General features: G+C 45.1%; 1 protein-coding gene across 3 annotated transcripts in view; it reads right to left on the reverse strand.

Annotated features, from left to right (window-relative positions):
- The window catches only part of LOC142250140 (dimethylaniline monooxygenase [N-oxide-forming] 2-like), a 62,169-nt gene extending 45,857 nt beyond the window's left edge, over nt 1–16,312 (reverse strand). The window contains exons 1-2 of one of the 3 annotated variants that reach the window (XM_075322254.1): nt 16,114–16,312; nt 3,560–3,657 (exon numbers count right to left, since the gene is read on the reverse strand). The gene's annotated coding sequence lies outside the window, so the exon portion shown is untranslated. Of the gene's footprint in view, nt 1–3,559; nt 3,658–15,675; nt 15,706–16,113 lie in introns of those variants that run through there. The other 2 variants (XM_075322251.1, XM_075322255.1) reach the window with 2 other exon arrangements.
- Nucleotides 16,313–16,584: the final 272 nt, after the last annotated feature.

Raw genomic sequence — 16,584 nt, forward strand, 5'->3', positions numbered from 1 at the left:
AACCAACCCTCTTTCACCATTTTATTAAGGTCCCCAAATACCCTTCCATGTCCGACATAATCCATAGAGGTCCCTCAATGCTGTCAGCTCTGCTACATCGGAAGCTGACAGAGAGCAGTCACAGACCACGACCGCTCTCTGTGAGCTCCCCGCAGTGACTGAAGTGAGTCGCGCTATCAACGATGACGTCACTCAGGTTGCCCGCGGCCACAGATCTCAGCGGGAGGACTTTTGCTGTGGCCACGGGTAACCTCAGTGACGGCACCGCTGATCGCGCGGCTCACTGTGGTCACTCAGGGGATTTGTGGTCACCGGTGAGACCTTCACCAGTGACTGAAAATCAGGGGCCATGTCACACAGACAGAGCCGCAGGATGACAATGAAGTCGGGTGAAGTTCATCTGACTTTATTCTAATCGTGCGGCTCTGTCTGTGTCTGCTGTCAGCGGCCATGTAATAGAGCTGAATGGCAGATGACATAGTAAAAACGGATCCCATATGTATCAAACACGCATTGCACACGTACTCCAATCATGAGAAAAATCCCAGGATCGCATTGCTGTTGCATTGCGCACTGATCATAAAGTGAACTGAAATCATCCGACTTTTTATGATGCAACTCGGACCGATTTTACACGCATAAGTGTGTTTCTAGCCTATGAGGAAAATCTGCACAGAGAAATCAGCATACCCACAAGAGAAATTGACATATTGTAGACTTCAAACATGCTGAGAAGAAGTTCAGTGGGCAGGAGATTTCTATAAATCCCATCCACTTTGCGGGAACTGTAAGACGCCTCATTTTTTGCAGTGAAGAGTTGCAGCATCACAAGCTCATCTTGGGTGCACAGATGAAGGCTACGTGCACATGGTGCATTTTTTGATAAATATGCACCAAAATCTGTATGCCTATCCTGAATCCTGGAAAGTCTAAAGCCCGCTTTACACTCTGCAATGTATCTTATGATGTGTCGGCGGGGTCACGTCGTAAGTGACGCACATCCGGCATCGTAAGGTACATTGCAGTGTGTAACAGCTACGTGCGATTGCGATTGAACGGTAAAATGTTCATCGCACGCACGTCGGTCATTCCTCATGAATTGAATGTCAGATTGTTTATCGTACCCGTGGTAGCACACATCGCAGTGTGTGACACCCTGGGAAGGATGAACAGATCTTACCTGCATCCTGCTGCTCCCGGCCGGTAATGCGGAAGGAAGGAGGTGGGCAGGATGTTTACGTCCCGCTCAGATACGCCCCTCCGCTTCTATTGGCCGGTTGCCGCGTGACGTCGATGTGACGCCGAACGTCCCTCCCACTCCAGGAAGTGGACGTTCGCCGCCCACATTGAGGTCGTATGGATGGGTAAGTACGTGTGACGGGGGTTAATCGTTTGTGCGGCACATTCAACAAAATTGAACGTGTCGCACATACGATGGGGGCTTTGCATATCGTATGCGAAATCGTAACATGTAAAGCAGGCTTAAGGCACACGTCCCTTATTTTTTTCTTGCAGACTTTGGTGCAGAAATAATTTGCAACATGTCAATTGTCCTGCACTATAACTTTGCCAGCCATTGACTTCATTAAAAAAATGCACTGTTTTATGTATAAACTTTGAAAACCTAATAAAAATTATTGAATCAGAAAAAAAGTGCACCAATAAACGCCTGTTTTTTGGTGCATTTTTCGGCCAGAGGATCAGATTTCATGCAGAATATTTCAGCACCAAATCTGCAGTGTGTGCACATTGCCTTAAGATTTGTACAATTAAAATGGGAAGATTTTTTTTCAGTTATTTTTTATTTATTTTCTTAAAGTGAACATGTCAGGTGTAATATGTGTGACACCCCACGGATGCAGATCCTCTTCAGGGATGCCACAGGACTTGTACAATATGGCAAACAGGTAAGGTAAGCTATTTTATTTGTCTTGATGCCACTCACGGCTTGCGGTCAGGGATATAGATGACCGCCACTGCAGGTTTTACGAGCTTCTGAGGCTGATGAGGTCTGCAGCCCGATGATGTAGCCTCCCGTGAGTGAGGCAGGCCCCAGGGGCTCGGGTGAGCAGGGTAAGGGCAAGCACGCACTTTGCGTTTCCACTGCTTTTTTGGTCTGTTTTGAGAAGCACCTTTTTTCTGCCTAAATGCATCTGTTTTGATTTTCCAGCAAAGTCAATGGAAACTGTTGATTTTCAGACCGCACTTTGCGTTTTAAAATGCTGCGTTTAATTTGCATATTTTGTGGCAAAAACCATGCGTTCAAAGAAGGAGCATGTCAATTGTTTTGCCATTTTAGGTCAGTTTTGCTAACATTGAAGTCAATGAGAAATGGCAAAAAGCAAGATTCCTTCAAATTCCTGCGTTTTACCTGCTTTTTCAGTGCAGAAAACATGCGTTTTGGACTTCCAAAACGCATGCTTTTTGGACATCAAAATAATGATTTCATATGTCCCTTTACACACACACACACATAATCCGACAATTTAATTTAAGAAAAATATGCATTTATTGCTATTTTAGTGATAAAATGTATATTACCGCTATAATTTTATGAAATATATCTATTTTCATTATTTTTTCCATTAATATAGATTTGTCCTGTTTTTTTCTCTTTTTTCATTTTGTTTAACTGCTTAAACTTTATTTAGCAGTGTATTGATGTTCAAAACGCATCTGTCAAAACGCAGATGAAAAAGCATGCAAAAAGCGCTGAAAACGCATCTAAAACGCGGTAAATATGCATGCGTTTTCAGCGCTAAAGTTCTGAAAAAGGCAACTTTGGTCAAATCAATTAAGCCCAAAACGTGCGTTTAGAACTGCAAGTAGGAGAACGCAAAGTGCGTGCTTGCCCTAACAGTTTCCCAAAATAACACAGGCAGAGTCCAACAGTCTTTTAACTGTTTTTTACTCACTTCAGTTGTTATGGTGAGCTGACCCGGGCGATGCTTCAATAAATCAGGTGAAACCAGGTGTCCTTCAGGCCAGTCTGAGGATAACCAGTTAGCTCGCCTTCCTAGCACTTCTGTTTTCGGATAACCCCCTGACTTGAAGTACCATAGGGGTCTATCCAGGGAGTCGCAACTGCCTTTTCTCCCCTCTGTTCGGCCCACTTGCCGGCAGTGTGGACCAAGTGACATGGCTCCAGGCTCTGTCCCCTTATGGGTCCCTGCGTTGCTGCTGAGGCTCGGACCTGTGAACTTGGTGAGGTACCTGTAGTTCCCCTCACCGGCAGGTGTGTGCCTAGTCACCAGGAGCACCTTCTCTGTCCTCACTCAATGACCGTTCTCCCCCACTAACGGCTACCACACCACGCAGGGTCTGACTAGTGGCAGCGCGCGCAATCAACTCGCGACCGCCGCGCGCCACTGCCAGACTGGCTCTCCTTTCTTCCTGACAACCTCTGCACTTTAGCTCCCAGCAACTCCGCTACACCTCTTGATGAGATGTGAAAGCTAGCCCCCCTCTAGAGACTACCCAAGGGTCCCCTCAAAAGGTGTGGGAGACCTGGTTGCTATGTGTCTGTGCGTACACACATCATTCTGGCCTTTAGAATTACCTGGAAGTACTGTCCCAGCATGGGTGCAGTACTCAGTGGTGCCTGACCAGGTCAGGGGCGCCACATTCCCCCTTGGTTATCGACAGCACGTCCTCGGGCTGCAAAGACAAGAAAATAAAATACAACTTTTCCCACACAGGGGTGATATTTACATATAAACATACCAGGCACCATACCACCACCACCCACCACCCACGAGTCTTTAACCAAAACCCGGATACGGAATGATCAGCAGTCCTTTTGGTGACCTGGTCTCGGCCGTAGACCATTCCGGCGACAGTCCTTTTTGTCCTGGTGGCATAGGGTAGGCCCCATAAACAGGCTTACCTGCTTCGTCTTTGTGCCGGAGAGCAGGCCCATAAACAGGCGTGCCCCCTTGGTGGTGCAGAGCCATGCCCCTCAACAGGCAGACTCTGGGGCTGGTACCACTGAGGTAACTTCAGTATATACACTGCGAGAGTTTGTGGTTACAGCCAGTTCATAACCTATAGTCCATATATAGTGCACATAACCTGGTGCTTAAAGGAAAACTTGAAAAGGTCATGCAAAAGTCCTTGCGGGCACAATTTTCTTAAACGTTACTTTAAACTTTAAAAACATTTTCAACTATACTTTTTCTATCTAAATTGACTAACTAAATTGACTTTCCTCTTCCAAGATCAGTGCCTGGTACCTTTGTGCACTGACCCCGGGAGGTCGTGTCATGGGCGTCCTCTGGCAGTGGTGACACTGGAGACCTGGTCGAAGCAGTGGAGGTGGAGCCTGGGCTTACTGAGGTTCCCTTTGGACATGGCACCACATCCAAAGTGAACCAGCCTCTCTCCCCCATATGCCGCGTAAACTCTACCGCGTCCCCCATGTACAGGTCACGACCAGGGTGATCCCACTGCCAATGGGACTGTACGTCCCGCCGGGATACAAAAATCCCCTCTTTTACCCCTGCTTCTACAATGAAGCCCCACCCCTTACTACGATTGAACTCCTCTACTACTCCCAGGTGGGGGGGATCTCGAGACTGATATCTGGTCCGCCGCAGAGACTGCTTTTCTTGCAGGTCCCTGGCCTCCAACTGTTCACTCTATGGGATGGGCTTCACAAGAGGGCGTGAGTGACCAGCTCTCACCCATCGTCGTTCTCTGCGAGCTTGCCATGCTGACAAGGCCCTGGGGTGAGCTTCCCTCCACAGTGACATCACCTGGTCATTAGTGTGACACCAGGTGAGCAAAGTGCGCTGCATATCCTCCTCCCCGCTGAAGCTTGCTGTGTCCTGGTTAAGTTGGGTTGTTGATGGAATAGCGGCAGTTGCCACTGGTTGCAGGACCTGTTCTCCCTCCCTCGCGGAGGGTGCTGCGACCTCTTCCGGTCGGTGGGGGAACAGCAGCGCGGCCTTGGCTTTAGATATGCCAATATCGCCTCCCTCTCTTACAGAGGGTGCTGCAGCCTCCTCCGGTCGGGCAAGTGGCAATTCTGGGGTCGAGCCTTTGGTAGCTGAGCAGGACGGCGACGGGATTTCAGGATCCCTCTCCAGCGGAGAAGGTGCTGCGACCGCTTCAGGTCTGGTGAGCGGCAGCTCGATGACAGGGCCTTTAACAACCAGGTAAGCTGAGGGCAGGGCACCTGGACCCCTTTCCAGCAGAGAGGGTGCTGCAACCGCTTCAAGTTGGGAAGGCGTGGGTGTTGTTCCAGCTTCTTATAGCAGCGCCGGCGGGATCAGCACACCAGGTAGGGGAGGGGTAGCTTTGGACTCACACGGCGTCGGGCCGGAGACATCCTGTGGCGGGGCCTCTGTCACTGGTGGTGATTTAGGCTGAGCATGGGCGGCGCCTACAGGCGGGCCCCGCTGCACGGACAACCGCAGGCATCGGATCGCCCCCAGCACCCTGGTTCTCCAGGCGGCCACCTCTCATCTCTGCTGCTCTTCCATGCGGTCAACAATTCTATTAACCTCTACTTCCAGCTCCTCCGCCGTCATGGGCCTTGACCAGCCCGGCTCCTTCGGATCATCTGCTGCCGACGCCATCTTGCTCCTTCCCTCGCTCATCAGGTTCTAGCCCTAGTTCCGTTTCTCCTCTCCCAGGGCTAGGGACGTCCCAGCAGTCCGGGGATAGATCAGCCCCCTCATCTCCTCTCGCATGGGTCAGAGCAGTCTGGGAATTTCTGAGACGGACACTCCTCTCTGTGGGCGGTTACTTCTCCTGGGCGAGCTGCAGCTTTCTGATGACGCACTTTCAGCGGTGGCAAAAATGGCGGCGGTTCAAATTTTTAAAGTGGACCGCCGAGGCTCACTGTCACCCATCTGAACGAGTCTAGTCCTGGATCCTGTTTGTGAAGCCAAAAAGAGATGTGACCCCACGGATGCAGATCCTCTTCAGGGACGCCACAGAACTTGTACAATATGGCAAACAGGTAGGGTAAGTTAATTTATTTGTCGTGACGCCACTCACGTCTTGCGGTCAGGGGTGTAAATGACCGCTGCTGCAGGTTTTACAAGCTTCTGGGGCTGATGAGGTCTGCAGCCCGATGATGTAGCCTCCCGTGAGTGAGGCAGGCCTCAGGGGCTCAGGTGAGCAGGGTAACAATTTCCCAAAATAACACAGGCAGAGTCCAACAGTCTTTTAACTGATTTTTACTCACTTCAGTTGTTATGGTGAGCTGACCCGGGCGATGCTTCAGTAAACCAGGTGAAACCAGGTGTCCTTCAGGCCAGTCTGAGGGTAACCAGTTAGCTCGCCTTTCTAGCACTTCTGTTTTCGGATAACCCCCTGACCTGAAGTACCATGGGGGTCTATCCAGGGAGTCGCAACTGCCTTTTCTCCTTTCTGTTCGGCCCGCTTGCCGGCAGCATGGACTAAGTGAGATGGCTCCAGGCTCTGTCCCCTTATGGGTCCCTGTGTTGCTGCTGAGGCTTGGACCTGTGAGGTTGGTGAGGTACCTGTAGTTCCCCTCACCAGCAGGTTTACCAGGTAGATAAACTGGATTCTGCTCTAGGGACCTGTACCCCGTGTGTGCCTAGTCCCCAGGAGCACCTTCTGTCCTCACTCGATGACCGTTCTCCCCCACTAATGGCTACCACACCGCGCAGGGTCTGACTAGTGGCAGCGCGCGCAACCAATTCGCGACCGCGTGTAAAGTGGTCTTAATCGAAGTCGATTGAGGCTGGATCAAGTAATGAGCTGTGATGAGCATGCTCGTCCATCACTAATTATAACCACAAAAGTATTCATTGGTAAACAAGAATATCCTGCTAAGGACTCATTCAGATGTTCGATCTTCTCACCTACAAGAAAAGTTGCCTAATTTTGTTGACTACACTTTGATTATATTGTGGACAGAGTGTTGTCATCATATTTATTTGTTTATTTTTTTTCATATGTTACAGTGACAAAAAAAAGCAACAACAAAAATCAAATTCTCCACCTTTTCTATTCTGACAGTCCGTTAAATCAATATATAGAATAGAATCTGGCTCACATATAGGTTAGGTGCCACCGAGAAAAAAGTCAAATATACAAAGAGTCAGCTCGGGCACTCAAAGAACATGAAAAAATAGAAAATGTTGATGCTTTTTAATGCCAATTTTATTCATGCAAAGGTCTGTATTATTATGACGTTTCGGCCATACAATTTTGGCCTTTATCAAATAAATGCACTGAAAGAACAAAAGAAAATATATACCATAGTAAATACACAATGTTACTCTCACATACATGTACAATCAATTTTTTACATAGTGCATGGGACAAAAATTTGGCGAATGTTTGAACAAAGAACAAATCATAGAAAAAATAAATAAAAAACCTTAATACACGTTTGTGTGAATAATCAATGATCAATCGGTTGAGAGACCCTAGTGCTTATAAGGCACAAGTACAGAGTTGTTACAATGTAAAAATACATACCACAGGAAACGTATATGAGGCTAGACTGGTGAAATTGAGTTCACATGTGTTGGCCAATGGTACATTAGTAATCAACCTGAAGTAAAGAACAGACTCGTCTAAGAAAATTACATATATTTCATGTATACGTGTAGATAGGGGACCGGTAGGTGAAATGTAAAATATGAGACAGAGGGTATATAGGCTACAAAAAATTTTTCTGATAGATTTACCTTTGCTATTGTCTATATGATATACCTCTTGAAGACCCAACGTTCATTAGAGTACTGTGGCGTATGGCCCACTAAATGGCATAAGATACAAGAATACAAGGAAAGCAGCAAGAGTTAGATTATGACATCCATCAAGTGGAAGGGGAGAGGGCCGGGGCACCCCGCAGACATATCTAGTTCTTGTAACTTCATATTAAGTTAACATATAGGGTAAGAAGAATAATATGATGTTACCTTAACTTTATCTATGGAATAGATCTCTCAAGGGGCTCATGTTCAATAAATTGCTGTGGTGTAGGACCCACCAAGTTGCTTTAAATATAAAGAAAACAGAATAAGAAACATGGAGGGGATGAGACACACAGCCTTTGTCACACACCACAATATGTGTCAAGATCAATGTTATATAGTATGAAAACGTGACTCCAAGTCCTTGGAACTAGAATGTACAGAGACTGTGCATCAATATACCCACAGGCTAAGTTCAGTCAGTGAGCATGTAAATATACTGGAGGATGCCACCAACCTTGTTACACTGTCAAGGACTACTTAGGGTATGAAAGCCCTGTGTCTACAGCCCCCCTGTGAAGATCTATAAGATTATCATAATCAGTTACTGTATTACATTGACCCTTCCAAAAGGGGTATAGGTAGATCCCTGTTAGTTACCTGGGTACTCAAGATGCAGTGGTGATTCCGTGGGGATGCCACCAACCTTATTAAACTGTCAAGGACTCCTTAGGGTATGAAAGCCCTGTGTCTACAGCCCTCCTGTGAAGATCTATAAGATTATCATAATCAGTTACTGTATTACATTGACCCTTCCAAAAGGGGTATAGGTAGATCCCTGTTAGTTACCTGGGTACGCAAAATGCAGTGGTGATTCTGTGGGGATGAAGGCTGTATGTGGGGAAAACCCGTGATGTCCGAAGGTGCCGGTGCGTGCATAGCGGCCGCCATTTAAAGCTAAAGCACGTGTGTGGGAAGTCCTGCAAGTGGAACGCAGCGCCGCCAGTGGAACGCAGTCGCGCGCACGCGCAGGGGGCGTTCCAGCCGGGAATGCCCCCCGCCCATGCGCGCAGGCGAACCACAGGCGGCGCGACGCCGGCCGTGGAGCGCAAGCGCGCGCACAAGCGGGGGAACCCGCACGCGCGCGCGCCCGCGCCCCACACACGGCGCGGGGAAGTGAAGGACGTGGCTCCTGTGTATGGCAGACGCGGGCGCGGGCACGGGTCTGTAATCCCCGCGGCCGCGCACGCATGCGCACACACACGGGATATGTGAAATAGGTGATTCCGAGGTAAACGTGATGATATGATGTTGTGACTTCCGTGATGACGTTTATAGTGCCTAAAGGGGGAAAGAGAGAAAACCAGTGTAACAAGGTTGGTGGCATCCTCCAGTATATTTACATGCTCACTGACTGAACTTAGCCTGTGGGTATATTGATGCACAGTCTCTGTACATTCTAGTTCCAAGGACTTGGAGTCACGTTTTCATACTATAGAACATTGATCTTGACACATATTGTGGTGAGTGACAAAGGCTGTGTGTCTCATCCCTTCCATGTGTCTCATCCCCTCCATGTTTCTTATTCTGTTTTCTTTATATTTAAAGCAACTTGGTGGGTCCTACACCACAGCAATTTATTGAACATGAGCCCCTTGAGAGATCTATTCCATAGATAAAGTTAAGGTAACATCATATTATTCTTCTTACCCTATATGTTAACTTAATATGAAGTTACAAGAACTAGATATGTCTGCGGGGTGCCCCGGCCCTCTCCCCTTCCACTTGATGGATGTCATAATCTAACTCTTGCTGCTTTCCTTGTATTCTTGTATCTTATGCCATTTAGTGGGCCATACGCCACAGTACTCTAATGAACGTTGGGTCTTCAAGAGGTATATCATATAGACAATAGCAAAGGTAAATCTATCAGAAAAAAATTTTGTAGCCTATATACCCTCTGTCTCATATTTTACATTTCACCTACCGGTCCCCTATCTACACGTATACATGAAATATATGTAATTTTCTTAGACGAGTCTGTTCTTTACTTCAGGTTGATTACTAATGTACCATTGGCCAACACATGTGAACTCAATTTCACCAGTCTAGCCTCATATACGTTTCCTGTGGTATGTATTTTTACATTGTAACAACTCTGTACTTGTGCCTTATAAGCACTAGGGTCTCTCAACCGATTGATCATTGATTATTCACACAAACGTGTATTAAGGTTTTTTATTTATTTTTTCTATGATTTGTTCTTTGTTCAAACATTCGCCAAATTTTTGTCCCATGCACTATGTAAAAAATTGATTGTACATGTATGTGAGAGTAACATTGTGTATTTACTATGGTATATATTTTCTTTTGTTCTTTCAGTGCATTTATTTGATAAAGGCCAAAATTGTATGGCCGAAACGTCATAATAATACAGACCTTTGCATGAATAAAATTGGCATTAAAAAGCATCAACATTTTCTATTTTTTCATGTTCTTTGAGTGCCCGAGCTGACTCTTTGTATAAGTCCGTTAAATCAGAGGAAGGAGTCTTGCGAGGATAATTTGCATATTCCCAGTGCCTTCTGGGATAAGTGAAGAGTCACCGCGAGCTCAAGGAGAACCGGGTTTTGGCCGTTACAGCTAGAAGGAAGAGTTCTGAAAGCCAGGGAAGGAGTCTTGCGAGGATAATTTGCATATTCCCAGTGCCTTCTGGGATAAGTGAAGAGTCACCGCAAGCTCAAGGAGAACCGAATTTTGGCCTGTCTTGTTCATTGTGAGCGTGAGTGAGCAAAGTGTGAGCAAAAGTAAGTGTGAGTAGAATTGTTTGTATTTAGTTGTTTAATTACTTAACATTTGTTTAGCGCTATCCCCATTAGAAAATGTGCTCCACTATTGCTAATGCGATCCAGTGTACATCTTGTCTCATGTATGCAGTCCTTGAAAAGCCGTTCGAGGGTGCATACTGTTGTTCGAGATGTGTACAAGTTGCACATTTGGAAGCCCAGATACTGGATCTAAATGAGCAGCTGGCAACTCTGAGATGCATTAGCAATATGGAAAGGAGTGTGCTGCTCACTGAGCAGCAGCTTGCTGGGTCAGATGTGGGGGAGGATCGTAGTAGGGAGCGGCAGGACGGTGAGGTAGGTAGCTGGGTGACAGTTAGAAAGGGGGGTAAAGGGAAAAGTGCTAGGAAGGCTAGTCCTGAACTGACACACCCCAATAGGTTTGCAAACTTGGCAGATGAGGGGGATGTCATTACAGGGGTAGCATTGCTGCAGCAAGGCATGACCTCTGAACGCCAGAGGAGTGTCTGCTCCAGTAAGGGGGGGAATAGGAGTGCAGGGCAGGCAAGACAGGTACTGGTAGTGGGGGACTCAATTATTAGGGGGACAGATAGGGCAATCTGTCACAAAGACAGGGATCGCCGAACAGTGTGTTGTCTTCCTGGCGCTCGAGTTCGGCACATCGCTGATCGGGTTGACAGATTACTGGGAGGGGCTGGGGAGGACCCAGCGGTCATTGTACACATTGGCACAAATGACAAAGTTAGAGGTAGGTGGAAGGTCCTTAAAGATGATTTCAGGGAATTAGGTTGTAAGCTTAAAGCATGGACCTCAAAGGTGGTATTTTCGGAAATACTACCTGTGCCACGAGCCACACCAGAGAGGCAAAGAGAGATCAGGGAGGTTAACAGGTGGCTCAGGAATTGGTGTAGGAAAGAGGGTTTTGGGTTCCTGGAGAATTGGGCCGACTTTTCAGTTGGCTACAGATTCTATGCTAGGGATGGGCTGCATCTTAATGGGGAAGGTGCAGCTCTGCTGGGGCAGAAAATGGCTAGAAGGTTGGAGGAGTGTTTAAACTAGGAATGGGGGGCGAGGGTATTCACTTTATAGAAGGGGAATGTAGTGCAGATAGTGACCAGGGCACAAGTAATGAAATTGGGGGTGGTACGGGGGGAAGGGTTAGGACAGTTAATACAGTAAGCAGGAATACAGGTACAGAGTCATACGTAACGTGCATGTACACTAATGCCCGAAGCCTCACAAATAAGGTGGAGGAATTAGAATTAATATTGTTGGAAGAAAATTATGATATAGTGGGGATATCAGAGACATGGCTGGATGAGAGCTATGACTGGGCTGTTAATTTACAGGGTTATAGCCTATTCAGGAATGACCGTACAAATAAGCGAGGGGGAGGTGTGTGTCTATATGTAAAATCATCCTTAAAACCCATCCTGCGTGACAACATATGTGAGGGTACTGAGAATGTAGAGTCCCTATGGGTGGAGATAAGGGGGGGGAGAATGAATAATAAAATACTGATAGGGGTGTGTTATAAGACGCCGAATATTATGGAAGAGGTAGAGAATCTCCTCATAAAGCAAATTGATAAAGCAGCAAGTCTCGGAGAGGTAATTATTATGGGGGACTTTAACTATCCTGATATAAATTGGGGAACAGAAACTTGCAGTTCCAGCAAAGGAAATAGATTTTTGATAACAATGAAAGATAATTACCTTTCACAAATGGTACAGGACCCCACAAGAGGGGGAGCACTACTAGACCTTGTACTAACCAATAGGCCAGACCGCATATCAAATATACAAGTTGGGGGTTACTTGGGGAATAGTAATCACAAAATAATAAGTTTTCATGTATTCTTTCGTAAGATGTCTAGTAGAGGGGCTACAAGGACACTAAACTTCAGGAAAGCAAATTTTAAACGGTTGAGAGATGATCTTAGTGCAATAAACTGGGATGATGTACTAAGTAATAAAAGTACACAAAGCAAATGGGAGACTTTTATGAGCATCCTGAATAGGGCTTGTGCAGAAAATATACCCTATGGGAACAAACATGCTAGAAATAGGAGGAAACCCCTATGGCTAAATAGAGCTGTAAGGGAAGCAATAAAAGAAAAACAGAAAGCCTTAAAAGAATTAAAGAGGGTAGGTAGTGATGAGGCATTATATAATTATAGAAAATTAAATAAAATATGTAAAAAGCAAATTAAGTTAGCTAAGTTTGAGACAGAGAGACTCATTGCGAGAGAAAGTAAAAATAATCCTAAAATATTCTTTAACTACATAAACAGTAAAAAACTGAAAAGCGATAGTGTTGGCCCCCTTAAAAATAGTCTTGGCGAAATGGTGGAAGGGGATGAGGGTAAAGCCAACCTGCTGAATGACTTTTTTTCTACGGTTTTTATACAAGAAAATGCCATGGCAGATGACATGACCAGTGATACCATAAATTCACCCTTGAATATTACCTGCTTAACCCAGCAGGAAGTACGCCGCCGCCTCGAAATCACTAAGGTTGACAAATCTCCGGGCCTGGATGGCATACACCCCAGAGTACTACAGGAATTGAGTTCTGTGATAGATAGACCATTATTTTTAATCTTCTCAGATTCCTTAATAACAGGGTCGGTACCGCAGGACTGGCGCATAGCAAATGTGGTGCCAATATTCAAAAAGGGGACAAAAACTGAGCCGGGAAATTATAGGCCGGTAAGTTTAACCTCTACGGTTGGTAAAATCCTTGAGGGTTTCTTGAGAGATGCTATACTGGAGTATCTCAAGAAAAATAACTTTATGACAGAGTATCAACATGGGTTTATGAGGGATCGATCCTGTCAAACTAATTTGATCAGCTTCTATGAAGAGGTAAGTTCAAGCCTGGACCAGGGAAATGCAGTGGATGTTGTGTATATGGACTTTTCAAAAGCTTTTGATACGGTGCCACACAAAAGGTTGGTACATAAAATGAGAATAATGGGGATAGGGGAAAATATGTGTAACTGGGTTAAAAACTGGCTCAGTGATAGGAAACAAAGGGTGGTTATTAATGGTACGTACTCGGACTGGGTCTCAGTTCATAGTGGGGTACCACAGGGGTCAGTATTGGGCCCGCTTCTTTTCAACATATTTATAAATGACCTTGTTGGGGGCATGCGGAGTAGAATTTCAATATTTGCAGATGATACTAAACTCTGCAGAGTAATCAATACAGAGGAGGATAATTTTATATTACAGGGAGATTTATGTAAATTGGAGGATTGGGCTGAGAAGTGGCAATTGAAGTTTAATGTAGATAAATGTAAGGTCATGCACTTGGGTAGAGGAAATAACATTTATGATTATGTACTTAATTGTAGAACACTGGGTAAAACAGACACAGAAAAAGACTTGGGTGTATGGGTGGATGGTAAACTTCACTTTAGTGGACAGTGTCAGGCAGCTGCTGCCAGGGCTAATAAAATAATGGGATGTATTAAAAGAGGTATAAGTGTTCATGAAAAAAATATAGTTCTACCTCTGTACAAGTCACTAGTGCGACCGCACTTAGAATACTGTGTACAATTCTGGTCACCGATATATAAGAAGGACATAGCTGAACTGGAGAGGGTGCAGAGAAGAGCCACCAAGATTATTAGAGGAATGGGTGGGCTGCAATACCAAGACAGGTTATTAAACTTGGGGTTATTTAGTTTGGAAAAACGAAGGCTTAGGGGGGATCTAATCACAATGTATAAATATATGAGGGGACAGTACAGAGACCTTTCCAAAGATCTTTTTACACCTAGGCCTGCGACTGGAACACGGGGGCATCCGCTACGTCTTGAGGAAAGAAGGTTTAAGCATAATCACAGACGAGGATTCTTTACTGTACGAGCAGTGAGACTATGGAACTCTCTGCCGCATGATGTTGTAATGAGTGATTCACTACTAACATTTAAGCAGAGCCTGGATACCTTTCTTGAAAAATTTAATATTACCAGTTATGTATATTAGATTTTATGACAGGGTATTGATCCAGGGAACTAGTCTGATTGCCGGATGTGGAGTCAGGAAGGAAATTTTTTCACCATTGGAACTTGTTTGCCACATTGGGTTTTTTTTGCTTTCCTCTGGATCAACATGTTAGTGTAATACTTATTCTATATTCTGAGGATTTCGATAGCGTAGGGCAATGACAATCAGAGACGAGTTCCGGGTACAAGATGTTTTATAGTATGTCACCACGGTAGAAACAGAACAAACACAACAATACAATAACACATATAATACTTTCCGGAATAGACGCGCAGGGGATTCCCGGGACCACGCACCGGACTCCCCCAGGGAGACCACCGGAGCGAACCCCTATACAGGGACTGTCCGGCAATCTACCCCGGAAGGCCTAAATGCGCAGCGGCCGGGATAAGGAGCAAGCGGTAAAGTCAATGAGTGTCCGTACGGAAATGTTTATCCAGGATGGTTACGAACCACAAAGAGAACCAGGCGGAGTGCTGACCGAAGATGGTAAACGGAATCCGGGCACAGCCTTAAGAGCCGGGTACAGTCCTGAGACAATCGGTAGGTAGTCCTTTAGGGGAATCCCGAGGCAATCCGGAATAAGCAGCAAACACAGCAGGAGCACACAGCAGGCAGTATACTCAGGCACTGGACTGGGCTGGGAGGCGGCCTTTTAAGCTGCTGGACAGGAAGTAGGGCAACAGAACGGTAACCTCCATGTTAACCGAGGGCAAGGGCAGTCAAAAGAGAACTGGAAAACCTGGAAACCTGACAGTTAGGCTACGGGTTGAACTAGATGGACTTAGAGTCTCCCTTCAACCTTAAAAACTATGATACTATGATACTATGATACTATGAGTGTGGACTGATTTTTATTTATTTGTTTTTTCCACTGGCCCATAGACATTCATTTCTGATTTTAAATCCGACATGCCGGACATTTTTCCACAAAAGAATCGCAGACATATGAATGGCCCTAAAGAGTCTATAACTGGTACGAGGGCTAGCAATGAAAACCAACGATCGCACTCCTTTGCAAAAAACAGACGACTGAGCCCTAAGGGAAGGGCTGATGTCTAGTATTAAATTACACAGGTAGAGCACATTATAAATGCTTTAAGAAGTCTTATATACAAAATAGGGAAGTAGGATAAATTAAACTATTAAAACACAAAAAGAGAAACTTCTCACCCGATAGTTGAGCAATAGAGGCAGTCAACCTGGCGTGCTGGAGGAAATTCCCCAAGAAGAGTTCAAACAGAGAGTGATCAAGAATAAAGAACAAGAAAGGGAAAAAAAAAAGCGATAGGGGCTGCCAAACTGATAAGAATCACCATAAACATGGAAAATATGTCTTAAAACCAGTTGTGCATGTGATAAATATTATTCATTTTTGTGTTGATTCTTATCCGTGTGAGAGTGCCTTATCATTTGTTTTTGGTTTGTTTTTTACTCTTAAAAGATATTATATAACTCTTTTAATTCTGCCTAATTACATAACCTAAAATGCACAAATGCAGGAAAAATAATACAAGTAAAATATATCTTTGTACCGTGTTAGCCAGTAGAGATAAAAAAATTGTTTAAAAGGAAAAATAATAGAAACGAGAGAATTAAAAGTATACTTACTGTTTAGATTGTCTCAAAGAAGTTCAGGCACGAACGTTTTCTTTGCTGTACCAAAGTAAGGCTGGGGAATAATAATTTTTCAAAAGAACATTATGCTCCTCTTAAGATATAATAGTTGTAATGTTCCTTTAGGCAGATGTTACGAGATATTACTCCACCCTCTCCCCCAATAAGTCTCCATACGAGCGCAGTGTAGTGAGCAGTGTCATGCAGCCTGCTGTGCACAATACAGCACTGAATGCCATCTATCAGCACTGCATTAGGACTGCTGTGTACAATGGCAACATTCACAAATGCCTTTCTTTAGACCTCATATTATTTCGGTACAGTCTTCCTCTTGCTGATATAGTTGCAATCAAAATTATTTAAACCCTCTTCCCCCTTGCATATTAGGTTTATAAGAAAAATGTACAGACTTTCTGCTGTTTACAATGAACCAATGCATTAAGAACACTTGTCACAAATGTGACT

This window comes from Anomaloglossus baeobatrachus, chromosome 8 (genome assembly GCF_048569485.1).
Source record: "Anomaloglossus baeobatrachus isolate aAnoBae1 chromosome 8, aAnoBae1.hap1, whole genome shotgun sequence".
Lineage (NCBI taxonomy): Eukaryota > Metazoa > Chordata > Amphibia > Anura > Aromobatidae > Anomaloglossus > Anomaloglossus baeobatrachus.